Below are 27,492 nucleotides of genomic sequence, written 5' to 3'. Positions count from 1 at the left end.
TGGTAAAGGGAAAAAAGCAGCAACAGAAGAGTTTCATGGCAGAAGCAGGTTAGAGCAGGAGTCTGTAGGAACTCACGGGCCTTGTTCACAGAATCCCAGAACATGCTGAGTTGGAAGGGACCCACAAGGATCATCGAGTCCAACCCTTAGCCCTGGTTGAACATTAGATATGATTGTATTAATTTAACTAAAACTCCTTCACAGGAGCACCTCTATCCACTGAAAGCAGGTTCCAGACTGTCCTGGGCAGTTCCTGAAGACAACAGGGCATGGGAAAAGGACATCTTAGAGCTCTCAGGTGGGAAAGGTGCATCAATAACAGAACTGGGCAAAGGTGACAAATTATGGGAAAAATGCAAACTTTCCCATTCCTATCCTGAGCTTTGTGGCTGTGGAAGTGGTTTGGGTTGTTGAGAAGATGAAGCTGTCAGAGATTTCCCTTGTGATGCTGGTGGGAGCAGGAGGAGAGCAGGAATGTTTCCAGGAGCCAGGCAAGGCAGTGTCCATGTCACAGAATCCCAGAATGTGCTGAGTTGGAAGGGACCCCCAAGGATCATCCAGTCCAACCCCTGGCCCTGCACAGGCCCATCCCCAAGATGGGGCCCTGTGCCCCAGAGGATGAGCCAAACCCTCCTGGAGCTCTGGCAGCCTTGGGGCTGTGCCCACTGCCCTGGGACGTTGTTGGGTGTAACCCAACGTTTGCCACTCTTCTCTTACCCAGGTTGTTTTTCTCTACAGCTTTAAAAGTGTGGTTGGAATTAGAAAATATCCAGGACAGGTGAAGAGCTGATGTGTCCATGGTCACACCCTGAGGGGACAGGAGCAGGCTGGGGCTCGTTCTGACACAGTGAGGGCTGTTTGATACCAGGGAAAAAATCCCCTCTGAGAAGAGAGAAGATGGGATGGGGCTTAGAGAGCTGGGCATCTTCCAGGGGGGTTTTCATGCCTCTTCCCACTCGAGGCAGAGCTGTCCCCTGGCACTGGGGAGCAGGGATGGTCACAGTCTGCCCATGAACAAAGAGCACCTGGAGCCACTTTCCTTCCCCTGCCCCCTGGGAACAGTGCAGTGCTTCACTGTCACACTGCTCAGCCCCCCTGTCTGCCCTCATCAATTCTCCTCGTTCTCCTTCCCAATAAGGCTCCCTAACAAATTATATTCTGATGCATCTTTTGAATGAAACATTCCCCCACCTTAAGCAGAAAAACAACCCCAAACTTGAATAATCATATCTCCTTTATTGACAAAGTTGTGTTTTTATGGCCTCTGCCCTTCCTGTTCTGAGTGACAGCATCAGTCCCTTCAGAAGGTGATTAAATCTAAGACATACACACAATTATTTCCTCTCCTTCTATCCCTGGTCTTCAAGAGATTTCCTGAGCTCATGTGCTTTAAGAACTCAGATCTTCAGAGTTAATTGAGGCAGCAGCAGGTACATTCCCTTTTACTCTCTTACCCAGAAGGAAAAATCAGTCATCATCATCCTTTTCCCCTGAAAGCCCTTGCACAACGTGTTAATGAGCATGTGGACCATGTATTTCTAAAAATTCTGTTTGTTGAGGAGTAACTTCATAAACCAAATGCATTTGGGGAATGGATCTGAAGTTTTGGAGCTTCTTTATTCAAGAGGGTTATTGTGAGTGCAGAAATTCTAAACATTTCTGAAATTAATCTCTTCATATGGGATGAAAACTGTGTTTTAAAGGCAGTTAAGTTGCAGGCACCAACCAGCTTCCCTGAGTCATCTCAAGAGACGGTATTACTTGGAAATTAAGGGCTGAAGTTGCAGATTTTGTGTGACACAAAACCCCAACACAAGACTAGAAGGTCCTGCAGTTTGATTCCAAGATCATGACATCCCTCCTACCCTCTGGAGACTTTCCCTTTCCAGTGGAATTTTATAGCAACATCTTCATCTCCTTCTCAGAAGTGGCTTTCTCCAGTGTGAAGGTTCTTGACATAATTTTCTGTAGCAGAGCAGTAACTCCTTCCTGCTGCTTCCACCTGCTAAATCTGATTACAGAACCTTGGGAAAGCACTCAACACTTCCCCCTGGTTACTTTTCCATGGAGGTAATTGCTGCTGTTCCCATGGGAAAAGTGTAATTCAGGCAGGAGGGGCTGAAGGAAATACAGTGAACAGGAGAGGCCTGGACTGCAGAGCTGTGGCTGGAGGTGCCCACTGGAATGATGAGTAAAAACATCCACATTGTTGAGTAAATGTCCAGTTCTGGCCACCGAAAAAAAAGCCAAAACCATCAAGAGAAGGAATGGGAAAATCAAATTCTAGAAATAATTACATAAATGTAATAATAATGGTAATGATGATGATGATTATAATAATGATGATGATGATGATAATAATAATAGTAATAATGCAGGAGAAATGGCCCTGGGTCAGAATAGGACCCTGAATCAGGAGGACACTTATGCACAGGCTTTTCTCCTGCTTATTCACCACTGCAGGAGCTGCCATCAGTTCCCATTATTCCTAATTCCCACCTGAATTCCCAGCACTTATGAGCTGGCCTGGGGAAGCAGAGATTCATCCCTTTCTCTTCACACAGCCAAATGTCTGAGCTGTGGCTGCCTCAGCATCCAGGTCACCTGAGATGCCCGGGGTTACCTGGAGGTACCCGAGGGCACCTGGGGCTCTGCAGCAGCTCTGCCACAGCTGGTGGGCACCTCAAAGCAAGGCAGAGCACACAATATGTTTTTTGAAGCTGTGACTCCTCGATGTCCTGTATTGTGAGAAGCTGAAAGTGCTTGGGGCTGCTCTGACAGGGCCTGAAATCCAAGAGGAAAAGGCTCAAAGTGCACCAGGGGAGGGTCAGGTTGAACATCAGGAGGAATTTCCTCCTGGAAAGGGTGGTCAGGCCTTGGAGGGGCTGCCCAGGGAGGTTTGGAGTCCCCACCCCTGGAGGTGTCCCAGGAAGGCCTGGCCGTGGCACTCAGTGCTCTGGGCTGGGGGACAAGGTGGGGATCAGGCACAGGGGGGACTCAATGATCTTGGAGGTCTTTTCCAACCTGAATGATTCTGGAATTCTGTGAATTATGATGGTCTTTAATACTTTTTAAGTGGATCTCCATGAATGACTTGCAAATATCCAGCTGCCACAAAAGCTGCTCCTCTTATTTTGTGGTTTTTAGGAAAGACTCCCCGTGTCATGATTCAGACTTCAAAATGTAGGTCCCAGATACTTTGAGGGTGTAAATCAATGTAAAATCCCTGTCCCAGTCAAAATCTGACCCATCATATATTGGGTTTGAGCTCTAGGGTTTTAAACACTGGCAGGGAGGTTTGGAGTCCCCACCCCTGGGGGTGTCCAAGGAAGGACTGGACATGGCACTCAGTGCTCTGGGCCGGGGAACAAGGAGGGGATTGGGCACAGGGTGGATTTGATGATGTTGGAGGTCTTTTCCAACCTGAATGATTCTGGGATTCTGGGATTGCTTTGATCAGGAATAAGCAAGAGGCACCCAGTCCCCTACCGAGAGGAGGAGGAGAAGGATTGAACTTGTCACAGCAAGTGAAAATTTTAGCTCTGACAGCAGGGAATGCTCTTTGTGTGTAAGAAAGTGAGCACAGTGTGCCCTGGGCTGTGTCCCCTCTGTGCCCTGGGCTGTGTCCCCTCTGTGCCCTGGGCTGTGTCACCTCTGTGCCCTGGGCTGTGTCCCCTCTGTGCCCTCAGCAGCAAGGGGCAGGGGCAGCAAACAGCCAAGTGGGAGCAAGAGGAGCAGCAGAGCCTTCCCCTGCCCTGCCCTGCTGGGGAGAACTCACGTGCCAGGAAATCCAACCCTGCTGGCAGGAAAAGCAGCCGAGATAGTCGTGAGATAATTAATGTGGTTTCTCTAAATGTGTCAACCAAAAGGCTTTATGTGCATCTAAGCTGGCATTTTCTCTGGCTGGAAACTTTTTAATTTCTTCCTTACTGATCTGGGAATTAGTGCTGGGAGAAGGGAGGCAGATTTATGACCACACTTCATAGATACAGCTCTACATCTCCTCCATAGCCAAGGGGTGCTCACCTCGTGTGTGAAGCTGGGAGTGTGTTATTTAAGGTTTTACTGTTCTAATCTAAACACAAGAAGCAGTTACAGCAGTGCTCGTGCTCATGGCTCAAATTAATACAGAAAGGCTCATTTATTCTGCCCTTAAAACAGATCTATAGAACTTATTTCCTCACCCTGGGTCTTGGTTCCTGTGGCTCCCTGGAGTCACAGTTTGTCCCCAGAGACAGCCTGGCCTGTCAGCCTGGTGCCACCACCGTCCCCAAGAGAGCCAGCCCAGGGTGGGTGGCACACACTGTGCTGCTGGCACAGCCCAGCCCAGAGCAGTCAGGGCTAGGCAAGCTCAGCCCAACCCCAAGACCCTTCCCCTTCCCCTTCCCCTTCCCTTCCCCCTTCCCCTTCCCCTTCCCCTTCCCCTTCCCCTTCCCCTTCCCCTTCCCTTTCCTTCCCCCTTTCCCCTTCCCCTCCCCGTCCCTTTCCCTTCCCCTCCCCTTCCTTCCCCTTGCTTCCCCTTTCTCTTTTATTTTTCCTTTTTTTTTCCTTTTCTTTTTTTTTTCTTCCTTTTCTTCCCTGCTGTTCAGGAAGCAGAAGGGTTGCCAAATCCTGCCCATGTCCCAGCAGAGCAGCAGAGATTCATGCCCTGAAGCCTGAGACATCTCCAGTCCTTCCTCAACTGGGACTGGCTTTAAGTCCAAAAGGATATTTTTGGATGTCACCAAACTCCCCTGGTCACAGCCCTGCCACCCCCACGGGGTGTGGGCACGAGGGCACTCCCTGCATGTCACCACTCACTGATTGGTGCCACGGGGATAAAGATGGACCATCAGCCCCTCTTGGCAGGGATTAGAAAAGCCCCAGCCTGGTGTTTTCCAGGAGGGAAGAGGCCTGGCCTTGAGCTGGCAGAGAGAAGTTAAAGCTGATTGTTCTGAGCACTGTGGGAGCAGGAGAACACTGAGCTGGTAAAGCTGCAGGAACACGGCTGTGAAAACCTGCAGCATTTAGTGCTGACTGATCTTCTCTGTATAAAATACTTTAAATCAACCTGCAGTAATTTTTTCCTTGTTCCAGAATGGAGCAGGATGATGAAAGAGTGCTCAGCCTCAATTATCCAGTTTCCCTGAGAGGGTGTTTTGTGCTGAGCACAAATGTGTGAGTGCTGGGGATGAGAGAACTGATTCATGGCCTGGGACAGAAATCAGGGGGAACATTTTTCTCCTTCTCTTGAGTCACAGAATCCCAGAATGGTTTGGGTGGGAAGGGACCTTAAAGCCCATCCCATCCCACCCCCTGCCATGGGCAGGGACACCTTCCACCAGCCCAGGTTGCTCCAAGCCCTGTCCAACCTGGCCTTGGACACTTCCAGGGATGGGGCAGCCACAGCTTCTCTGGGCAGCCTGTGCCAGTTGCCATCACATAAAATGTAGAGAAAAAGCACAAACAAATCAAGGGTGGATTATATCTACAGAGTCACAGAATCACAGAACAGTCTGAGCTGGAAGGGACCCACAAGGATCATCAAAGTCCAACCCCTGGCCCTGCACAGACCCTCCAGCAATCCCACCCTGTCCCTGAGAGTGTTGCCCAGACTCACCCAGTAGCAATCCGTGCTCAGTGAGTGGAAAAAACCACTGCTAAACCTTGAGGAACCCCAACAGGCTTGGGACTCAGAACCCCAAAATCCCAGTGACAGCAGTCAGTGGTTCCTGTGGGCACTGGGGGGCTGTGCTCTGCAGCAGTGATGTTCCAGCTCCCACCCCACGTGGGACTAATCCTAGACCAGACCTGAGCAGAGCAGGAGGCACAACCAGCTCCCAAAGGGGTGTTCTATGGCAGCCATATCCGTGTATCCTTGGATACAGGCTGTCCAAAACTGATGGCAAATCACACCTTCATCTGTCTTCCCTGAGCACCCCCTGTGACTGCACAGCTGTGACACAGAAGCAGCTCGAGTTTTTGGATGCCTCTGGCAGTCCTACAAAGTCTGACAGAGCAGGGTTGGATTAGATGGTTGGGAAAAATCCTTCCCTGGGAGGGTGGGGAGGCCCTGGCACAGGTTGCCCAGAGAAGCTGTGGCTGCCCCATCCCTGGAAGTGTCCAAGGCCAAGTTGGACGGGGCTTGGAGCCACCTGGGCCAGTGGAAGGTGTCCCTGCCCATGGCAGGGGGTGGGACTGGGTGGCTCTTTAAGGTCCCTTCCAACCAGTCTGGGATTCTGTAAAGGACAGGATCCATGGAGTCCCTTCCTCCTGCTGTGCTGCACAGGACAGGAGTGGCTTTGGGTGGCTTTGGGGGTTTAATGTTTGCTCTTTGGGGACCATCAGAGGATCCTTCAGGACACGTGTCCCTCAGGGTGGCTGTTGATGAGCAGCAGCCCGTGGGAGCAGAGCTGGTTCAGGCCCTTCAGTAGGTTTTCTGTTCCCCAGAACATGCTTTTGGAGACCTGGAGAGGTGCTGGGTTTATTTTCCTGTCCATTGAATCCTCTCTCTCTGTGAAAGTGCTTTTATTCCAACATCTGAGCAGAATTTGATCTGCTCACTGTGTTTCTGTCGTCCCAGATGCACGTGGCTGGTGAGACCCTCTAGCCCTGCAGTCCTGGATTTTGCTTTCACATAGTCATTTTTTAAGTTAAAAGAACCTAAAAGTGCAGTTTCCTGAAGCTTCTCACAGGCTGTTCCAGCTTGCAGGGGGTTCACAGTCAAGACCAAGTGCTGTAGTTAAGGGAGTAAACAATTAACCACAGGAGATGTTCCCTGGGTCACTGGAGAGGGGAACCAGCACAGTTTTATCTTCACTTTCCAGCTTTTCCAGTGCCAGAGAGATCCATGAGTCTGAGCTGGCCTCCTGCAGCTCAGTGCTCTGGGCTTGGCTTGGTCTGCTGGGCAGTAATTGGGCATATTTTTGGCAGGGTTGTTGGTTTGGAGTAATCCATAGCCCGTGCCAGGAAACTGTTCCCCATTCTGGTGATGTTATGGGAAGTCTTCCAGTCTGAGTCATTTTCCACAAAGTCCAGTTCCTGCCCAATGATTTTCCTTGGAAGTTCCAGTATTCAGTTGTGAGTAGTGAGTTTTTACCTGTCCTGGTTGCAAGGAAGGGTGGAAAGTGGGATGCAAATGCCCTCTGAAAGCTGCTAATGCAGAAGTCACACTGAAATAAATCCAAAGGCAAAGTAAGGATCTCCCAGTTTTCCAGCTGGAATGATCCTCTGGTTCTGTTTTGAACCCAAATTCCCTCTTGGCTCGGGAGTGATCCCAGCCTGAGTTTTTCCATGTTCTCTGGGCAGTCAGTTGTGCAGGAGCCACGTGCTGGTTGGAGGCCAAGGCAGCCCTGGTGACACAGGGTTGCTCATGGTGGGCAAGACTCAGCTCTGTCTGCTCAGGTGGGCACCTGCCCTCCTCCAGAGCCACCACAACACTCTGGGGCACCTGGAGGGAAGGGACCTTAAAGCTCATCCAGTCCCACCCCTGCCAAGTCCTTCCTGCTGAAGGACCTGAACCAGCTCTGCTCCCAGGGCTGCTGCTCATCAACAGCCACCCCGAGGGACACGTGTCCTGAAGGATCCTCTGATGGTCCCCAAAGAGCAAACATTAAACCCCCAAAGCCACCCAAAGCCACTCCTGTCCTGTGCAGCACAGCAGGAGGCAGGGACTCCATGGATCCTGCTCTTCACAGAATCCCAGACTGGTTTAGGTTGGAAGGGACCTTAAAGAGCCACCCAGTCCCACCCCCTGCCATGGGCAGGGACACCTTCCACTGGCCCAGGTTGCTCCAACCTTGGACCCTTCCAGGGATGGGTCAGGCACAGCTTCTCTGGGCAGTGTAGACGACCTAGTTGAGCTCTGCCATGGACAGAGAGCCAGGGGAGGGGAGGGCCAAGGCCACCCCTGCCATCTGTTTAGCACAGGCTGTGGCCAGATGTCCCCATGGGGCTGCTTTGAGCAGGGTTTCTGTGGTCAGCAGTCACGTGGGGTGGAGGACAAGGTGGATGAAGCAGGGAAGGATGTGACAAAGACATGGGGAAGAGGGACATAAAGAAAGATAAGGCAGTTATTTGGAAAGAGGGAGAAATTCTGGATGTGTTGTCACATTTATCCCTCTCTCCAACTCCCTGATAGGAGGGTGGAGCCAGGTGGGGGTCGGGCTCTGCTCCCAGGGAACGAGGGACAGGAGAAGAGGAAATGGCCTCAAGCTGCACCAGGGGAGGTTTAGATTGGATATTAGGGAAAAATTCTCCTTGGAAGGGGTTGTAAAGCACCGAACAGGCTGCCCAGGGCGTTCAAAAACATGTGAATGTGGCACTTGAGGACATGGTTTAGTGGTGAACACAGAGGTGGTGCTGAGTGGGCAGTTGAACTTGCTGATCTTGGAGATCTTTTCCAACCTCTATATTTCTGTGATTCTGGGATTCCTTGGGAACTTGGCTCTGCTCAGCCCACCATTGTGATTTAAGCTCCAGAATATCCGTAGGACATGGAAAAAGCTGATATTCCCTGCACTGACTTGGGCTACATCTTGTTCATGTCTGGCTGGGCAATGCTGGCAGCTCAGCCCAAGTACCACTGAACTCTTCCCAGTTTCTTTTTTTCTTGTCCATTTGCATGTTCAGGATAGACAGGAATGCCAGAAACTTGGTATTTAACCAAAACTCCCAGTGGTGCTGCCCTTCCTGTGCCTTTACTGTGTGTGTGAGAGGTGCCAGCTGGCATCTGAATTTTGGGTTGTTTTGAGAAGGGAAATGAGGATGTTTCAATGGCATCCCTTGGGTGCCCCTTATCATTGTAATCTCTGTTATCTTCACCCCAAGATAAGACCCCAAGATGCCTGACCTGGCTACAAACACTTCCTCCAGCTGTGTAACCCACAGCCATGTCTAACTCCCACCAATTCCTGAATTAGACTTTCCTCAAACTGAGATGGTTGGGGTGATCCCTGGGCAGCTCCAAGCCCAAGAATTCATCATTTTGGGTCTGGTGCCTCCCCTTGCTTTCAGAGATCCCTATGTTTGACTGGCAGGACAGACAGAGTGATGCAGAGTCTGCCATGGGCTCGGCAAACACCTCAGAGCCCTTTAGGCAGCTCGTGCCCTTTGCCTTGGTCTGTTGGTATGTGTGAAACGGCTCCAGAAGATCCACTCCAGCTCTGTTACGTGTAAAACAGCTCCACGGGAGTCACTCCAGCCCTGTTATGTGTCAAACTGCTCCAAAAGAATCCCTCCAGCATCAGGCACAGGGAACCTGTGGATCCTCCCCTCACCCCACAAAACAAGGGGATTTTTTCTTTTTCCACAGAGATCTGTCTGACAGTAATGTTTGTGCTGAGGAGTTTGGATGTGGGGACTCCTCCCTGGGTGCAGTTTTGTTCTCCCAAGGAGATTTGTGACAGGGATGAGGTCAGATGTGTGTCTTGCAAAAGCTTGTCCAGGCCAGTCCCTGTCTGCCCTTCTGGGGTGATGTAATCTGTGCTCAGCAATAACATTTCCAAGAGGTGGATAACAGCATTTTAGTTCAGCTCTAATAATTCTGTTAAATCAGAGCTGGGCTTGTAATTGCTGTTTGTGGCTGAGGTTGTTCCATATGTGTGTTATGCAGGATGTTATTGTGATGAAATGTTCCCTCTGGATGCCCTCAAGAATTTGCCTTTGTTGTGGGCAGGCCTATCATGAGCTCTCTGCCTTTGCTGTGCCCTCACAACCAAGGGAGAGGGGGGAAAGGAGGCAAATTTCAACATGTTCCTCTTTCTGCTGGAAGTTTTAAGTTGTGTAAGTGCCCATCTTGCTTTGCTTCAGGAACACAAAGCTTTGCTCAAGTCCTGCTCCTTCCTTTGAAAGGCACAGCCTGGCAGTGTGTGCTGAGTCCAAGGGCTTACAGGAATTACAGCACATGGATCCCAGAGTGAGCCAGAACAGGGAGCAAAAGTGCAGGAAAAGCCTCTTCCAGCGAGGCTCTCGTGGTGCTCTGAAGCAGTGCTTTAAATCTGATCCCAGCCATGAGGAACAGACCTTAGAGGTGCAGAAGCTCTCCAGAAATCCCGTGCTAACACACAGCACACGTGGTTCCATGAGCTCAGGCAGCTGTGGGGAGGGTTGGCTTTGGGAGCAGGGAATGTTGGGAGGCTCCAGGAGCACTAGCTTGGGCTCGGAGCAGGGTGTGCCATTCCCAGAGCCCCAAACCCTGCAGGCAGTGACCCCTTGGCAAAAGGGACATGGAGGGGACAGAGCTGCTGCACTGACCTGCAGGGGGGTGACACTGGTTGGGGATGAGCAGATGGAGCAGCCCTGGGAGAAGGACCTGGGGGTGCTGATGGGGGACAGGCTGGACATGGCCCAGCCCAGAACCCCCCGTGCCCTGGGCTGATCCCACAGTGTGGGCAGAGGGCAGGGGGGGATTGTGCCCCTCTGCCCCTCAGGTGAGACCCCCCTGCAGAGCTGCTCCAGCCCTGGGAACAGCACAGGGAGGACGTGGAGCTGCTGGAGAGAGTCCAGAGGAGGCACCAAGAGGATCAGAGGGATGGATCAGCTCTGCTGGGAGGAAAGGATGGGAGAACTGGGATTGTTCAGTCTGGAGAAGAGAAGCTCTGGGGAGACCTGATTGTGGCCTTTCAGTGGGACCTACAGGAAAAATGGAGAGAAACTATTTCCAAGGGTTTGGAGTGACAGGACAAGGGGGAATGGCTTCCCTCTGCCAGAGGGCAGGGTTAGGTGGGATACTGGGGAGAAATCCTTCCCTGTGAGGGTGGGGAGGCCCTGGCACAGGTTGCCCAGAGAAGCTGTGGCTGCCCCTGGATCCCTGGAAGTGTCCAAGGCCAGGTTGGACGGGGCTTGGAGCCACCTGGGCTGGTGGAAGGTGTCTCTGCCCCTGGTGGGGGGGTGGGACTGGGTGGTCTTTAAGGTCCCTTCCAACCCAAACCATCCTGTGATTCCATGAAAAATCCTTGAAGTCTGAAATAAAATGAATATCACTCCATGTACACGTTTTTCAAGGAACTGGGCAGTTTTTAACTCTCTCACCGTAGAGCAGAGGGTGACACTGAGCTTCAGCCTATGAGGGAACATCTTGGATATGTTCCAGGGGCTCCTTCCCATCCCATGAGCCAGACACCTCCCTCAGCTCAGCTCAGCTTGTGGCTGAACCCTGTTTTTGGCAGAGCCCATCCCTCCCTCCAGCTCCAGAAAGACTCCCAGCAGCTTGGTGAGGGCACAGGGGTGGGGACAGAAAGGAGGAAAACAGCCCAGAGAACAAACTGGGGATGTTTTTGGTCAGTCTGTGCTCCCACTGCTCTGCCTGAGCTTCTGCAGCTCTGCTGGGGCTGCTGGACATGGGAATCTGGGGAAGGTCCAGGAGAGCTTCACTTCCAATGGGAAACCCCCCAGGCAAGAAGGGATTGTGGCAAAGCCTGTTTGAACAACACCCGGGTTTGACCCACCCACAGCCCCCGAGGCACCTCTGAAATCCAGCATTTTGTGAAGGCCAGAGAAAGGAGCACAAGTGAGCAGGAAGAAAAAAACACAGAAAGCAAAAGTAGCATCCTGTAATTTCTCCATAAAACAGGAAAAGTCCTGCTCCTTGAAGTCTGCAAATTCAAGTTTCTCCTGGGAAAACCTCCCTCCTGTTCAAATGCTAATGGCTTGTTATCACAGGGTTGTTTTAATTTAACTACAATGTTCTGTAAGCAGGGGAAGAGCAAGGTTCAGAGAGCAAATGGCTGATGAACAATCTTCAATCTGCCAGTAAATGTTTGTTTTTTTTAATATACTTCCCCTTCTTGATCTCTGTTTTAAACAGCTTCTCCAAAGGGACATATAAAAGACAGCTGATTTCAGCTGGAGGTAAAAGCACTTATTTGTGTGGTTCTTTGATCCTTGTTTAAAATAGGGAATTTATGGCACTTCTGGAGTGCCAGTTGCCAGAGTGTCTGGTCCTGAGAGCACAGAAATTGTTGGTATATGAGCAAAAATTGGCTTACTGGAAAGAAAAAATGCAGCACATTTTAGAAAATGATAGAGAAAATGAAATCAAATTGGGCATTGCAGCCACAAACCATCTCTGCTTCCCAGGAGCAGGAAAACCATCTCATGGAGCAAAAATAAATTCCAGGGACTCAGAGGCAAAGGTCTGCCACCCTTTTCCAGGAATGCAACAGCCAGAGCTTGCAAGAGCAAGGGAGCAAGAAGAGAGAAAGAGCCCCTGATCTTTCCCATGGAATTAGAAAATCCTTGTTTCCTTTTTTTCTTCCCAGCCAATTGCTGAGTGGATGCCTCCAAATGTGAAGGGTTTTGCTACCACCTTGCAACTGTAAGAATAAATCTGTCCTCTGTTAACCCTCCCAAACCTAGAGAAACACTTTCTATGTGTTTTAAGGAGTTTACAGGGAGCGCTTGGTTGACCTTGACCAGAAAAAATCCACATGGGAAGGGAGTGGGAAGCTTTTTCTGTTAGACAGGAATAACATTGTCAGGAGTCTCAGCAGCTCCTGCCTGCCATGTGTGAGCTCCTCTGGGGCTCTTCAGCACATTCCTGGGCTGGCACAGCCTGTGCCAGGCTGTCCTGGCCAGGCAGCTCTTGGCAGGGGCTTTGGAGGCAGAACAGGGGGATTCAGGTGAGACCCCCCCTGCAGAGCTGCTCCAGCCCTGGGAACAGCACAGGGAGGACATGGAGCTGCTGGAGAGAGTCCAGAGGAGGCACCAAGAGGATCAGAGGGATGGAGCAGCTCTGCTGGGAGGAAAGGCTGGGAGAGTTGGGATTGTCCAGTCTGGAGAAGAGAAGCTTTGGGGTGACCTGATTGTGGCCTTCCAGGACCTGAAGGGACCAACAGGAGAGATGGAGAGAGACTATTTCCAAGGACCTGGAGTGACAGGACAAGAGGAAGGGCCTCAAACTGCCAGAGAGCAGGGTTAGATGGGATATATGGAAGAAATTCTTGGCTGTGAGGGTGGGGAGGCCCTGGCACAGGTTGCCCAGAGAAGCTGTGGCTGCCCCATCCCTGCAAGTGTCCCAGACCAGGTTGGATGGGGCTTGGAGCAACCTGGGCTGGTGGAAGGTGTCCCTGCCCATGGCAGGAGGTGGAACTGGATGAGCTTTAAGATCCCTTCCAGCCCAAACCATTCCATGGTTCTGTGACATCTGTGAGTGGTTGGGGTGCTCACCCTCAGGTTGTTCATATGCAAGGTGGACTCTGCTGACAGGAGGAATGACCTGCAAAACCAGCACTAACTGCTGGGTACTGGGCTGAGAGTGACTGGCTAAGAGGAAAAGAGGCAAACTTTTCAGACTGAGTAGGTTCCAAAGTCTCTGTCCTGTTAGTGCTGCCAGAGAGTCTGAAAATGGATGAGAACAAACAGCACGTGGTCTCAACCTTTGAAAAATAGGGCTGTAACATCTGTATGTGGCCCCAGGATATTCCCAGCTGGATCCCTGATGCCCACTTGTCCCTGCCCACAGCTCTCCTGCTCCAGCAGCAGGCTCTGGACCATCAGCCCCTCCAGGCCCCCTGGCTCTGAGCAGTGATACATCACAGCTTGGGTAGAAAGTCATGGAGAAGTGGAGATTTACCGGGGATTGAGCTGCATTCCTGGCCCCTGAGGCCACCTTCCTTCCCTCCCCCTGCACCTATCTTATCTCTGCCTCTCTCTGAAATAAAAGGAATAGAAAAATTAACAACATGAAAAAGGGAGGAGATGATAAAGAGTATCTGAAAAATTATCTCTGTCCTCATTTCAGAGCTTTGCATGGTAACAAGGAGGCAGGAGGCTTTTTTCTTTATTAATGTATTTAAATATTAAAAGGCTGGGTGTCTCTTGAACCTACTCTGTTGTCAGGGGATGAGAAAGCTCCAAAGAAGTCTTTTGAGAAGGCTGTTGCAGTTGAGGAACTGTCCAGGGATGCCCCTCGTGGACCAGAGCAAATCAAAGCTAAAGGACAGTTTCCTGTCCTGCTGTTCCTGGGGATGTGGGTGCAGCCTGGGCAGGGGGACATTGGCACCTCTGCTTTTGTGCTGACACAAAAGCTCTGCCAGCAGGAATCCTGTCAGGAGTGTGGCTGGAATGGGAAAGGTTCAAAGTCAAAAATCTCTTCTGAATTCCTTTAGCTCCTTAGTCCTGAAGGTCTGAGTGAGACCAGTCCCAAACCTCAAGCTGAGCCTGTGATGAGCCAACTTCCCCAAGGCTGGGGGGTTTGCTTTGGCACATCAGTGGTTCCCCTCTCAGATTCTGTTCTTGCCTTGGCAATTATCCAAATGTGCAGTTGTTCTCCATAAATCTTTGCCAGTAAAGCAGTGCTGCTGTAGCTGCTGTGTTCTGTGAGACCCTCAGGTTGGGATGAATAGTGTAACACGTGGTGGGGTCTTGGTGCTCGTCTATGAGGGTGACAGCAGGGCTGTATAGCACAAATACAGATATCTATATCCACACAGGCACACTGAATAAAGGTGATTTTGTTTTCTTTTCCTTGACAGGTCACTATGGAAAAGATATTTACCGAAGTGGAGGCCCAGATCTCCATAATTTCATCTCCTCCGGGTTTGTCACATTAGGAAGAGGACACACGAAGGGTACAGTGGAAACCATTTTTTGCTAAATCAAAAGATTGTTTTAAATAAAAAGCTCTAACTCAGCAGTGGGTTCTAAGTGCCCTGAGAGAACAGTGTTGGACTGCAGGCAGTGGGTTTAGTCCAGGAAATATTGCTGCAGGTAAAATACTGTGCTCAGGCAGAACCTTTGAAACCCTTGCAGGGGAGGTGGTGGGGGAGTGTAGAGTCAGACAAATTCCAGATTCCAGATTCCAGATTCCGGACTCTGCCTGTGCAGTTGGACTGTTTATACAGCTTTGTGTTTTCCTGGGTGCATGGTTGCAAACCCCCCTCGTTCCTGTCCTCCCAGAGGAAGGGAAGGGATGTACAGCTGGCCCAGGGCAGGCAGTGACCACTTCCAGAGTGTCTCTCTGGAGTTCTTTTGTTTGACTTCTGGGCTTTTATTTTATTTTTTTTGTTCTGGGGGGTTTGAGGGGTGTATGATGAATATTTTATAAAATTCTTTCCTTTTTAGCTCTTGAAACATATATTTTATGTGTTCCTATAACCTGTGATATAATGTACAAACAGGAAAACACAAAAGTATACATATACTGCTCTGTGTATGTTCTGTGTATATGTACTGTATATAAAATACATGTTGAGAGCCAGCTGGAGCTCTATAAGACAAGTAACCACCTATCCCAGGAGTCCTGGTGACACCAAAGCTGTGAGCTCTGACCCAGCTGGGCACCAGAACCCCCAATGAATGTTCATTTGATGACCTTGTTGCCTATTTTGGTGAGTTTTTGGAGTGTACAGTGAGACTGTGTTTGGAGCATCTTTCTGTCCCCCCTCCCCTGCCCCAGCCACCCTGGCAGTGCCACTGGGCTGTGCCACTGGGGGTGCATGTGCCAGTCCCTGTCTGGTTTTGTGTCCTCCTGACCTCGAGACTGTTGTACCTCCCTGTAGACACAATGTATGTGGAGATTCCTCTATAGACCAATGTACTGTATGTGGAGATGTGTCCTCGTGCTCACCTGGTTGAACGCTCCTGTGTTGTTCCTGTGGATGACATGACTCACAGATTATTAAAAGACCTTGGTTTTTACATTTCCTGCACTTTTTCCAGCTCTCCGCGAGTGTCATCCGCAGTAGTGTTGGTCCTGTAGCACTGTCAGAGAAGAAACAAATCTATGTATATTGTCTGTGTATGTCTGTGTGTGCTTAAATAAAGTTTACTGAGGCTGAGGCAGAACCCGTGGGACTTGTAATCCAATACCCTGCAATTCCAGCCTGGCTCTGCTCCGGGGGAAGGGGAGCAGAGGAACCACCTCCAAACCCCAGCTGGGCTGGGAACTGCAATGGTTCGAGGAAGGACATTTACACAAGGTCTCCCTTTCTCCAGCCCACCCAAGAGGAGTTTTACAGTCATGTCATGTCACATCAGGAGGGTATTTAGGGTGAGACAGCAAGAGAACCCCAGGAGAGATGGGCCACAGGGTGGAGTGTCCTGATAACCTTTCCCAAGCACAAGGATAACCCCCAGCAGGGCCACGTTCCTGCCTCTTCGTCCCAGACATCGGGGTTATCTCCCAGCAGTTTTCTGGGCAATGTGGTTTCCTGGTTCCTTCCCACATCAGAACAAAACCTGCTTTCCCTCTGGACTGAAAGCTCTCGGGGGCTCTGCTCTCCTGTGGATGGGCTCATGGTTTTCACACCTGGAAGCCCCACAGAGCACATTTCCCATCCCTGGGAAGGTGGAAGAGTGGGCAGGGGGAGTCCAGACTGTCCATCCACCACAACAGCCCCCAGCCAGGGGGGTTAAGGGGGGAGGCTTTCCAAAGTCTGTTTTCTGAAGAAATCAAATTCTACTTTGGCTGTTTATGGACAAACCAGAAAGGAATGGCCTTAGAATTTACTTTTCAGCTACCTATAAAACCACATTTTATTTAAACAGTATTATAATGTTAATTTCTAATTTTTTTTAATGGCAGATTCACACTCCCACTCATGAGTGGTGCAAGTGCTGAACATCTCCACACGTACTGCAGGCAAACTGCCTGGTTTGCTCGTGCAAATGTGTAGGTTTGTCTTTGTCTGTGACATGATTTGTGTGTTTGTGCTGTGAAAGCAGGAATTTGGGGGGAGCAAGTAACCGAGGTGCTCTGTTGTTATGATTGTGCCTGATATAATTTGATTATTTCTGGAAATATTGAAAGATTTCCTGTGTTCAGTTTGAACTGACAGCCCAGTACCTGGACAGGAGAGATGAGTGCTACAGCAAGGGTTAGTCCTGAGCTTTAGCTGAGCAGCTTCATGCTCAGGTTTTGTCTTATTGCAGTTCCAGTACATGTGTTAAAATCTCCACTTCAGCTGCCATGAGCCAAATAACCCCACCCTGCCTTCTTGTTACACCAAAGGGTTCTACTTTTAGACTGAACAAAGCCAGTGAAGTTTATCTCAATATTTCTTTGCACTGCGAGACACATTTTTGGTGTTTTCTCAACTGTCTTCTGTGCTGTGGCAGAACTCCAAGTGCTGAGTAATATTTAAGAGCTAATCTATTTTGGGCAGAAGACAAAGATGTGAGACATGCCAAACTACCATGGAGACCAAATCAGCACATCCACATGTCTGACATCCACAGGCTCCTGCAAGATTGTGATTTATGGTTCCTCTCTGACATGTCAGTGGGCAATGCATCACTGCCTGGCATTTAAAGGCTGTAAAGTCATTACAGGGGGTGTTCTTTACACCGTGGGGAAAGACTTTGCTGTCAGTGTGTCGTGGTGATCTAGGGATGAATCCAAACTCTTCAGGCCATAAAGGTGCCCATGGTGAGGCACATGGCAGGGTTAATCTCATATCACATCAGGAAGAGGTTGGATGTTTTATTCTGAGGTAGAACCTTTAGTTCCATGTGGTTCTACCACACCTGGGAGACAAAAGCACCTCTAAAGGAGCATTCACTGGATGGCACAAGACATCTCTTCCCCCCTCTAGCAAGAGGGAGCTGTGGGGGTCTTTTAGCCCTCAGGGGATGGATCCCACTTGCCCTATTAGTGTAGGAGCAGCTCCAGCTGCTCCAAGTGCTGTGGGAGTTGCTGAGAGTTCAACACTCCAGTGGCACAAACAGGAGCACAGCAGACAGGAGTTATCACATCCCTCTGATTTAAAACCAGCTTCTTCAACCTGTTCCGAGCACCTTGATACTCTCGGGTGTCCCAGGCTGGGACTGGCCCAAGCTGGACTGTGCCCACAGAGGTGCCAGGGCTCCTCAGAGCTCTGCCCAGTTCCCCAGGCTGGAGGAGGTTACACAGCTGCTACAACAGGGAGCAGGCACCCACAGGTACCCCCAACCACAGGGAAGGAACAAAGCTTGAGGAGCAGTAAATTCACTCCAGACAGATTATTTCACACCATGATTGCTGAGTTTTCAGGTAAAAATGTGATTTTTATTTATTTTTTTTTTCACTATCAGTCTCAGACCTTGAAAATAGTTTCCAAGTGGGATTGGGCTCCTTGTGTTCCACCAGTCTGGGACAGCAGCAGAAATTCTGTGGAGCAGATGATAATGTTGGTTCATCACTGAACAGCTTCTTTGTTTTCCTGGTAACTCTGCAACAGTGTTAAAAATAGTGAGGTTATTTGGTGGGAAAAGCATAATTTCCCATCTGAACCCAGTGCAAGGGGCCAGGGAACAGTGAGGTAGGAGGGGTTTGGGGGGTCAGACCCTCCTGCTGCGGGATCATCTCGTAGGGAACTTTCCCTACAACCTGCTAATTCCTCGTAAGTTTGTGCCAGGTCCTTGAGGAGGTTGGAACTCGAAAAGCAGGTGTTGAAAACAAGGAGAGTCAAGTGTCCTCAGTCCCCTCAGTCCCCTCAGTCCCCTCAGTTCCCTCAGTCCCCTCAGTTCCCTCAGTCCCCTCAGTGCCCTCAGTGCCCTCAGTCCCCTCAGTGTCCTCAGTGCCCTCAGTCCCCTCAGTGCCCTCAGTCCCCTCAGTGTCCTCAGTGTCCTCAGTCCCCTCAGTGCCCTCAGTGCCCTCAGTCCCCTCAGTGTCCTCAGTTCCCTCAGTGTCCTCAGTCCCCTCAGTCCCCTCAGTGCCCTCAGTGTCCTCAGTGTCCTCAGTTCCCTCAGTGCCCTCAGTGCCCTCAGTGTCCTCAGTTCCCTCAGTGCCCTCAGTGCCCTCAGTCCCCTCAGTGCCCTCAGTGCCCTCAGTGCCCTCAGTGTCCTCAGTTCCCTCAGTGCCCTCAGTGCCCTCAGTGCCCTCAGTGCCCTCAGTGCCCTCAGCCTGCCCAGTAACACTTCCAGAAATGTGACCTCTGACTTTTGGATCTGGGCTGTTCCTGGAGTCATTTTGAGATGTGCTCTGAGTCAGGGAGTTGCAGGAGGCTCTTCTTCGAGTATCCCACTGCAATGTGCTCTGAGGATGTTCTCCTGCAGTGCCATAGGCAGGAAAAATTAAGAACTGAGCCAGAACTCCAAGGCTGGAGCCCGGGCCAGTGCTCAGCTCTGCAGTGTGGGCAGGGTGAGAACAGTGCTGGGCAGGGGAGCCCTGGTGACTGAGCCCCAGCAGCTCCCCACAGCACATTTTATCTGTGCAGATGTGGCAGATTTACAGCTGTAAATCTGTGCAGATTTACAGCTGAATGTGAGATTTGCCTGCTGGGCCTCCATTCTCTCCCTTCTGCAGATTGGTTGCACCTCCCATGGGCACAGGGCTCGGGGCACTGGGGGTGGCACAGCCCTGCTTGGGAGGTCCAGCTGTGCCTGGTGTGGAACATGGTGTATGTCCTTTAGCAGGGCCTTACACCCAGCAGATATCACTCCTCAGATACTTTGGCACCTGATAAATATCCAACTCCCTATGTTTGTGCATTTCCTTTAAATATAGGAGGAAATCGTTCCTGATCTGATCCTGCCTTGGAAAATGCTCACCCTCCTCTGCCAGCCCCTGTGCAAGAGGACACACAGAGCCTGTAATTCCTGGTGCCAGGGCAGGGGGAGGTGGTGACCTCGTGGGTTTGAGGTTCGGAAGCTGCAGCATTTGGGAGAGGGCACGAGGCAGTGTCAGGAAGGGAGGGGAGCTGAGGGGTGAGGCAGCAGCTGAGTCTCAGTGTGTTCAGCGGGCTCTGAGAGGCTGAGGGGGCCCTCTGTTAGGGTGGGAGTGGGGCTTTAGACCAAGTTAATCAGAGAAACCCTCCCGTTGGCTCACAAGGTACAGAAAGGACCCCCTGCTCAGAGAGGAGCCTGGGGGTGGCTGGATCCAATCTCAGCCTCGGGCTTTGTCAACAGTTTAAGTACAACTTTGTCCTGCAGGGTTAAAAGTGGCAAACTGGGTATATTTATATAAAATTAATTATTTTGGCAAATGATGAGACAAAAGATCTTATTCAGAATTATTTATTACACAGTATAGAAGCTAAAACTACTAGTATAGTATAGGATAGGGTAGTGCACTATATCAAAGCAATTCTGTGAAATAATTATATTAGAGCTAGAAAAATAAGAAATAGTTATTAAACAGAGATTGATGTAACTCACCAGACCAATGCTGTGGGCAGAGCTCTTTCTCTTAAACTCAAGGACTATCCTTGAAATGGCCTCCCCTCTCAAGAGAGGAACCTCCACATACCACACACCCCAAAGGGTGTGTCAGAAGAACCTGATCCTAAGAAAGTGGACTGGACTTCTATAGTATAAAGTGATGGACTGCCAGTCATATGTCTCCAGGTCAGCTTAGCAGTTTATCTGCCAGATATTTGCCTCACTATGAGGATGTTAATTTGGGGTTGATGTGCCAGACTGGTTTTAGCATCACCTGGCTCTCTCCACAGCTTGCAAAATAGGGCATTGTTTGAGTTGTTTGACCACAATCCAAGGGCAAATCCTGCTCCACCACCCCAGCACTGACCTGGCACCTTGGCCAACCTTCACCTCCTGGAGAGCCAGATCCCATGGGCCAGTACTGGGGAATAGGGTTCTGGTGTCAGCAGGTCCCTCAGGGCTGCTGCAAAGACAAGAGTAAAGCAACAGCTTTATCAGTTCAATGTTTGTGTTTGTGTGTAAGAAAATCTACAGGGACAGACATGAGAGAGGGCAAAGGCAGCTCTAGATCATACTTAGCAACCAAGGTCCTCCTGAGGTGCTCCAGTGTGTCCAGCTGTGGGTGACAGCTCCACCTTCTCAGCTCTTTCTTCCCTGGAAGCTGCAGAGTTTTCCCAGCACCACAGCTCAGCTGCTCCCACTGAAGGGTGATGGGAGAGGAGCACAGAGTGAGTGACTCGTGGCTGGGGCTGTGTTTGCCCGAGTGATCTGGTGTTTGTGTGAGTCTCTGAAGAGCCTGTCAGTGAGACAGGGCTGTGGGACATCCTGTGTCAGCACAGGAGCAGGTCATTTCTGCTCTCCCCACCCATTGTGTTCTCTCATTGGCACATCCCCACCTGGATTTGCTGTGTCTGTGACAGGCTCTGTGTTTTATAAATGACATGTCTGTATGCAAACTGGTCTCCGTGCAGACACCTCGGTGGATCTCTAATATTCAGAGCTGCACACTTTGCACGTGGACTGAACGTGGTGGAACAGGGTCAGGTATTGTGGCTGACACCATTTCCTCCCCTTGGACACCCACCATCCCCTGTTACACAACCCACTGCTCCTTTTGGAGCCCCCAAAATAAACCCCTTTTCCGAGCATCACCTCAGGAACCAGCAGTTTTGCTGGTCCATGTAAATATGATTCAGAGATGAATGGGAGGAAAGAGATTTATTAATTTAATCATCATTAGCAGTTTGAAAATTCCGATTCCTCCCTCCTGTCCTGGTTCCCTGCTGTCAGGGCTGGTTCCGCTGCTTGGCTTGCAGCCTTGTGTTCCAGTTTCTTTCCCAAAGTGCTGGTTCATACCCTTAATTTGTTATTTTGGGGTCTTATATTACATCTGTCACAACCAGCTCAGCCCAACACGGCTCCAAAACACACAATGAATCAGATCCAAGCTGGAATTTGCTGCCTGCCCCCATCATTAGTAATCCAAGCTTGCAGGAGACTCATTAATACAGAGAAAGAGAGAACTTTAAAGGGTCGGTTTTTTCATACCTGCATCTGTAGCTTGCCATGAATAGATATGCAAAAATTAAGGGCTAGGTTAGGTATGTTGAGTCCTTTTTCTCATTAAACACTTGTTAGACATCCTGTCAATGGAGAGGTGTTGAGCCCAGCCCGCTGCATGCCAATGAATCATTTGCTGTTCCTCCTGGCTGGTATCTAATGATTTTGATGGTGTCTTGCAGTGTGTGTGCTAAAGATCACTTGCATTCTTATTCCAGATTAATTTCAACCATTGCATATTCTGACACTTAATTGTATTGACTTGAAAATGGGCCCCCTGGGAGGTGGGAAAGGCTCCAGAGCTCTGCAGAAAGATTCCATTACGCAATAGGGCATCTCAGCCACCCTGAATTATTTAATCGACTTCAGACACGACCGGCCGTTTCTCAGCGGAGTCTGGACAGCTCTGGCTTTTATAGCCCTCTGAAGAGCCTGGTGGGAGGAGAGGGGGAGGCTGTGGAAACCATACCAATGGTGCAGCTGATGCTGTGAGTGAGGGGTGGGGGAACATGAGCAGAACCACATCAAACCCCAGCGTAACCTCCTGCAAGTGAAACAACAAAGGGGAAGGGCCCCTTCTGTCTTCACACTGCTCATGGCCACGGGGAGAACACGGGATGTGGCTTTCCAAGCCTTCCCAGACTGTTAGCAATGAGCACAGGGAGGATTGGTGGCTCAGCTGAGAGCCTTCCTCAGGCTTGGGCAGGGAACAGCAGCACGACGGCCCCAAGCAGGACAGGGGCACACGGGGCACTGCTGAGCCAGGAGAGCTCAGCTGGCACACCCAGGGACATCCAGCTTCCTGGGGAAGGAGCCCAGGGTTGCTCCAGAGCCAGCTGTGGGATGGAATATCACAGAATATCTATCACACGTTAGCACAGAATGTGCTGAGTTGGAAGGGACCCACAAGGATCATCCAGTCCAACCCTCAGCCCTGCACAGGCCCAATCCCCAAGAGTCACCCCCTGTGCCCCAGAGGATCAGCCAAACCCTCCTGGAGCTCTGGCAGCCTTGGGGCTGTGCCCACTGCCCTGGGGAACCTGGGCAGTGCCCGATCAGCCTCTGGGGGAAGAACCTTTGGCTGAGATCCAACCTGAGCCTGCCCTGACACAGCTCCAGCCATTCCCTGGCTGCTGTCCCTGGTCCCCCCAGAGCAGAGCTCAGTCCCTGCCCCTCCTCTGCCCCTGCCCAGGAGGTGGAACTGCAGTGAGGTCTCCCCTCAGTCTCCTCTTCTCCAGCTGAACAGACCCAGTGAGATCCAGTTTCCTGTGGCAAGGAGTCCACAGTTGCTCCAGAGCCAGCTACAGAATGGAAACTCCTTCCTGCAGCAAGGAAAACACCTTCCCCTGTGAGCAGCCTCCCCAGGCAGGGGAGGGGATCACACTGTTCACCTCCTCAGCCCATCAGTAGCATTTTTAACCTTCCCTGATCAAATGTGCCTCCTGGAGGACAGGGCCAGGACTGAGAAGGTGCCAGCCAGGCTGGGCTGCCTATTCTTTTTCACTGAGGGACAGTTAAACCCAGAATCTTGTGTCTGAGCCTGGAAAGACCACCCTGGGCCTGTCTGTGTGTGCACACCCAGGCTGGGATCAGCCCTGTGTTTTGGCTGATAAGTCACTGGACATCCCTGGCTTTTGCTTTCAGCACCAGTCCCTGTTACAGAGTTTGGGACCACCTTCCCCACTGCCTCTGCTGAGGATCTGATGTTTCCACGTCAAGATAAATCCCAGAAGTTATCACTCAACCAATTCTCCATCTGTGGGCAGTGATGTTGCCCATCCTTTTCCCACAAACTCCATGGCATCCAGCACCCTGCTGAATGCCCAGGGATGCTCTGGTGCTCTGGAATGGATTCCTCTTCTCTCTGCTGTGTGTTAACAGAATAACAAAATAAATGACAATAGCTGAGAGGAGAAGAAAGAAACCCTGCCTATTATTGGATGCCCTTTCACAGAGAGTCTGTCAACTCTCTGTGATGTTTTGGCAGATATCTTTGAGAACTGAGCTGAAGGCTGGTGAAAAGCTGGCAGGTACAGCCCAGCTGTCTATGAAACTGGAGCTTCAGCTGCACACCATGAGCTGCTCTTTGAAGAATGTGTTTTTCTATATTTATTTCTATACTTATTATCAAAAACTGTTGTATAAAAAAGCCTTATGATTTCCTGCAATGGTGTCACTGAGTGTCTCAGGCTGGTTATCTCCCCAAACAGGGGTTTACACCTAAATGAAGGACCACCTTAGAGCTGTGTCTTTAGCATTCAGCCTTATTCCTGTTTGCCAGTTGTAAATAGGAAATTCAAACATTCTGAAAATAATTGAGGCTCCTGTGTGCAGACAGAGGGGTTTACAGAGGGATCTGTAGTTCTGAAACATCTGTGGTCTCAACAGAACAACTGAGTCCCATGGTCAGATGAAGAGGTTGGGCACACCCAAAATTCTATAGCAAAGCCAGTGTGTTATATACAGTTTATCCCCTGAAGTTCCTTGGGAGAAACTTGGGGCATCATCAGAGAGATGTCTTTGGAGACACAGGACCCAAGTTTGCTTTCCAGATTTGCTTTCCAGATCTGGGACTCACTGAGAGGGGAATGATTTGGTCTTAGGAGCTTCTTTGGTTTGAAGGATGAGTGGAGCATGTTCTCCTTGGACTCTCCTTGGACTTCCCAAAGTAATCCCTGCACTCTGCTCCTGCAGAGTAATATTGAAATAATAAAACAATAAAATTATGAAATAATATAACATAATAACAATACTACTACAAAAATAATAAAAATTACAACTTTTTGACAACTAAAAAGTTATAATTTGCTGGGAATAATCCACTCCTGGTGCTGCTCCCAGGCATTGGATGGGAGAGTGAGGGTTGCACTGAGACCCCCAGCAGCTGTGCCAGAGACCACCCTTGGACAGGGCTCAGCCTTCCCACTGCTCAGCTCCTGACTGTTGCTGGGACAGATGTTTCCTTCCTGAGAGCACCTTCATTCCTCCTCAGAACTGGATAAACCCATTCCATCATCCACACTCTTCAGGTGGTGGCTTAAAACTGTCCAGGGTCCTGAGATCCCTCACGCAAAGGCCACCACACTCCTGGAAAAATCCATCCCCAATCCCTTATCCCAGCATCTTTCTCTATGGAAAGACAGTCATGGTCATTATTGTCAGGCACAGGGGGTGACTCCTGGGGCTGGGGCTGGGCAGGGCTGAGGGTTGGATTCCATGATCCCTGTGGGACCCTTCCAGCTCAGGAGGTTCTGCCATTCTGTGGTGTCTCAAAAGCCTTCCCTGGTGACAGCACCAATCCCATGCAGTGCCATGAGGCTACTCTGGTGGTCTCATGGAGTAAATAAAGCTGCCAAAGCCCAGATCTGGGGCAGTTTTGGAGGCTGAGGGTTGGATTGAACCTGTCTGTCAGTTGAAAAGAAAGAAGCAGCTCTTCTTCACTGCCTCTGCTTCCCAGCCAGTGGCTGCATTTCGGCCTGAGACAAATGTTGAGGTGATGCCACAGCCAGAGGATCTGTGGAGCAGGGAGCCTTTGGCCAGGGACAGATCTCTCCACGGCAGTTTTTCTGACTCTTGGATAGTCCAAACATCAAGAGAACGAACAGAGAACCTGGGAGGCTGCCAGGAATTCCTAGGGCTGACACACAGGTTCTGGATGACAGCCCAGTTCCTCCTCCAAAGAGCTGGTTCCCAGCCCACTTTGTGCCAATAACTGAGAGATTTTAATTGATTTCAATGGCACTGCCTTGGATCTGCTGCAGAGAATGTACTTCTGTGAGCATGCAGAGCAGCCCTTCCCCTTCCCCTTCCCTTCCCAAACCTTCCCAAACTTTCCCAAACCTTCCCTTCCCAAACCTTCCCTTCCCAAACCTTCCCAAACCTTCCCAAACCTTCCTTTCTTCCTAATGTAGCTGATGTACCTTGAAGAAATGGACTTATAATGTGATCAAAAAGGAATTCCCTGCTCAGGGTGATCCTTGACTCGTGGGGGTTTATTCCAATGCTGTGATCAGACACAGACTGAGCCTGGGGGCCTTCCAGCTACAGGAGGAATGCTGGAGGAGTCAGAGAGATGCAGATCTGCTGAATAAAACCCCTCATCCTTCAGAGCCGTATTTCAGAGCAAGTCTGTGCTTTGTGTGTGCCCATATCTGCACTCACAACTCCCTGACTGCTCTTTGGAAACACAGTTTTATTAAGGTACTCTACTCTTATCTCTTTTTTTCCTGGCATCTCACTGCCTCTATTGTTTAAAATGTAACACATTTTATTCCAAAGTATGTGTAACTTATTAATTTCAGATATGCTCAGATACCAAGAGTGTGCAGTCTATAAAAGGCATGTCCTCATATTCATCTGAAACCAGGAAACCAGAAATAGAGTCAGTTCAAATATAGGTGCTGAGAACAACCTGAGGTTTGAATTAGGAGGTATAATAGGAATTAAGACTTTAAAAGTGCCTGGCAAAGTGTCTGTGCTTGGAGGGAGCTGTAGATAAGAGTTTGTAAAGTAGATTTGGGACAGAGAGGCAGTTTGATGGGTGTGTCAGTGGAAGGCAAGGATTTAAAAATACTGAATTGAGAAGGGGGAACAAGCAAGGCTTTCTGCCTCAGGAATGAGCATTCCCTGGGGGTCTCAGTGTCCCAAGGTGCTGGGGAGGCCCAGAGAACACAGAACACAGGTCATGAGACTTTTGTGGTGAGTGAAACAGGCAAAGTTACTGTGGTGTTAAAGGAGGAGTGAGGGCAGTAATGGGAATGTTCAGGCTGGGGATGAAGTGCTTCAGACTGCTGGCACTGGAGGAACCTCTGAGTTTGTGCTGTCCCACCTTCCAGGGCAGGGGTTCCTCCTGGGAACAGTTAATGCTGTGCACCCCAAGGGCACCAGAAATATCCTCTATCTGTTCCACTATAGGCCTGAGGGAAAAATAGGACATTCTGACTGAGGGGAGCAAAAAACGATCAAAGGCTGCATGGGAAGAGTTGGGGAACTCTGAGGAGTTCCCTGTGGCAGGAGGTGGGATGACCTTCATCCCTTCTCTGTGGGTCCAGAGAGAGGGCACAGCTTGGATGCTGAGCTTGGTGACCCCTCTCCTTTTCCTTCTCGGGGTTTCCTGACCTGCCTGAAGCTCAGGGTCCTGGATGAGGGGCCAAGGCTCACCCAGCCCGGGGGTGTCCAGCTGTGTCCTGTTCCCCAGAGCTTTGGCCTCCTGAGTGTTCTCAGCTGCTCTGTGGAGACTGAGCACAACGAGCCCCAGGCTGAGCTCTGGGTGGTCCTTGGCAGCCCCAGTGACCTGCAGGGAGATGTTTTGCCTCCAGCAGGCTCCAAATCCCCCAGAGTGGCTTCACCAGCTGCAGCTGTGGTCAGGTGTGGGCTGGCACCAGGCACAGTATGAGCAGTGCAGAAGGAAGATGAGCAGGAGAAGGTAAATGTGTGACCCCCCCTACATCTGAACCCACAAACCCCAGCACTTCCTCTGCCATCACCCACGCTGCTTATCTGTCCCTCAGGGGTTTAATCCCTGTGTAGGTTCTGATCCCTGCCCAGTGCACATGGAATATCTCACTTGGGAATGGCACTCACAGTGGGCCAGGTGCTCCCTCCCCATCCCTGCCCCTTTGGACGAGGGCCTGGAGTGCCAGGACAAGGGGAATGGCTTTAAGCTGAAGGAAGCCAGGGTTAGATGGGATATTGGAAGAAGTCCTTCCCTGGGAGGGTGGGGAGGCCCTGGCACAGGTTGCCCAGAGAAGCTGTGGCTGCCCCATCCCTGGAAGTGTCCAAGGCCGGGTTGGACGGGGCTTGGAGCAACCTGGGCCGGTGGAAGGTGTCCCTGCCCATGGTGGGGGTGGGACTGCATGGGGTTTAAGGTCCCTC

The 27,492-nt window shown here is 50.5% G+C and overlaps 1 long non-coding RNA gene across 1 annotated transcript; it reads right to left on the bottom strand.

Annotated features, from left to right (window-relative positions):
* Positions 1 to 17,919: 17,919 nt before the first annotated feature.
* LOC113990727 lies at positions 17,920 to 21,144 on the bottom strand. Its single transcript, XR_005566739.1, has 3 exons — positions 20,634 to 21,144; positions 20,426 to 20,518; positions 17,920 to 18,128 (listed from the first exon to the last, which is right to left on the bottom strand). It is a non-coding gene; the product is annotated as an uncharacterized LOC113990727 (long non-coding RNA).
* Positions 21,145 to 27,492: the final 6,348 nt, after the last annotated feature.

The sequence above is a fragment of the Pipra filicauda genome, unplaced genomic scaffold, assembly GCF_003945595.2.
Source record: "Pipra filicauda isolate LSUMZ 115617 unplaced genomic scaffold, ASM394559v2 scaffold794_size103662_pilon, whole genome shotgun sequence".
NCBI classification, from domain to species: domain Eukaryota; kingdom Metazoa; phylum Chordata; class Aves; order Passeriformes; family Pipridae; genus Pipra; species Pipra filicauda.
The sequence above is the reverse complement of the archived record's forward strand: the minus strand, read 5'-3'. Positions and strand labels throughout refer to the sequence as shown.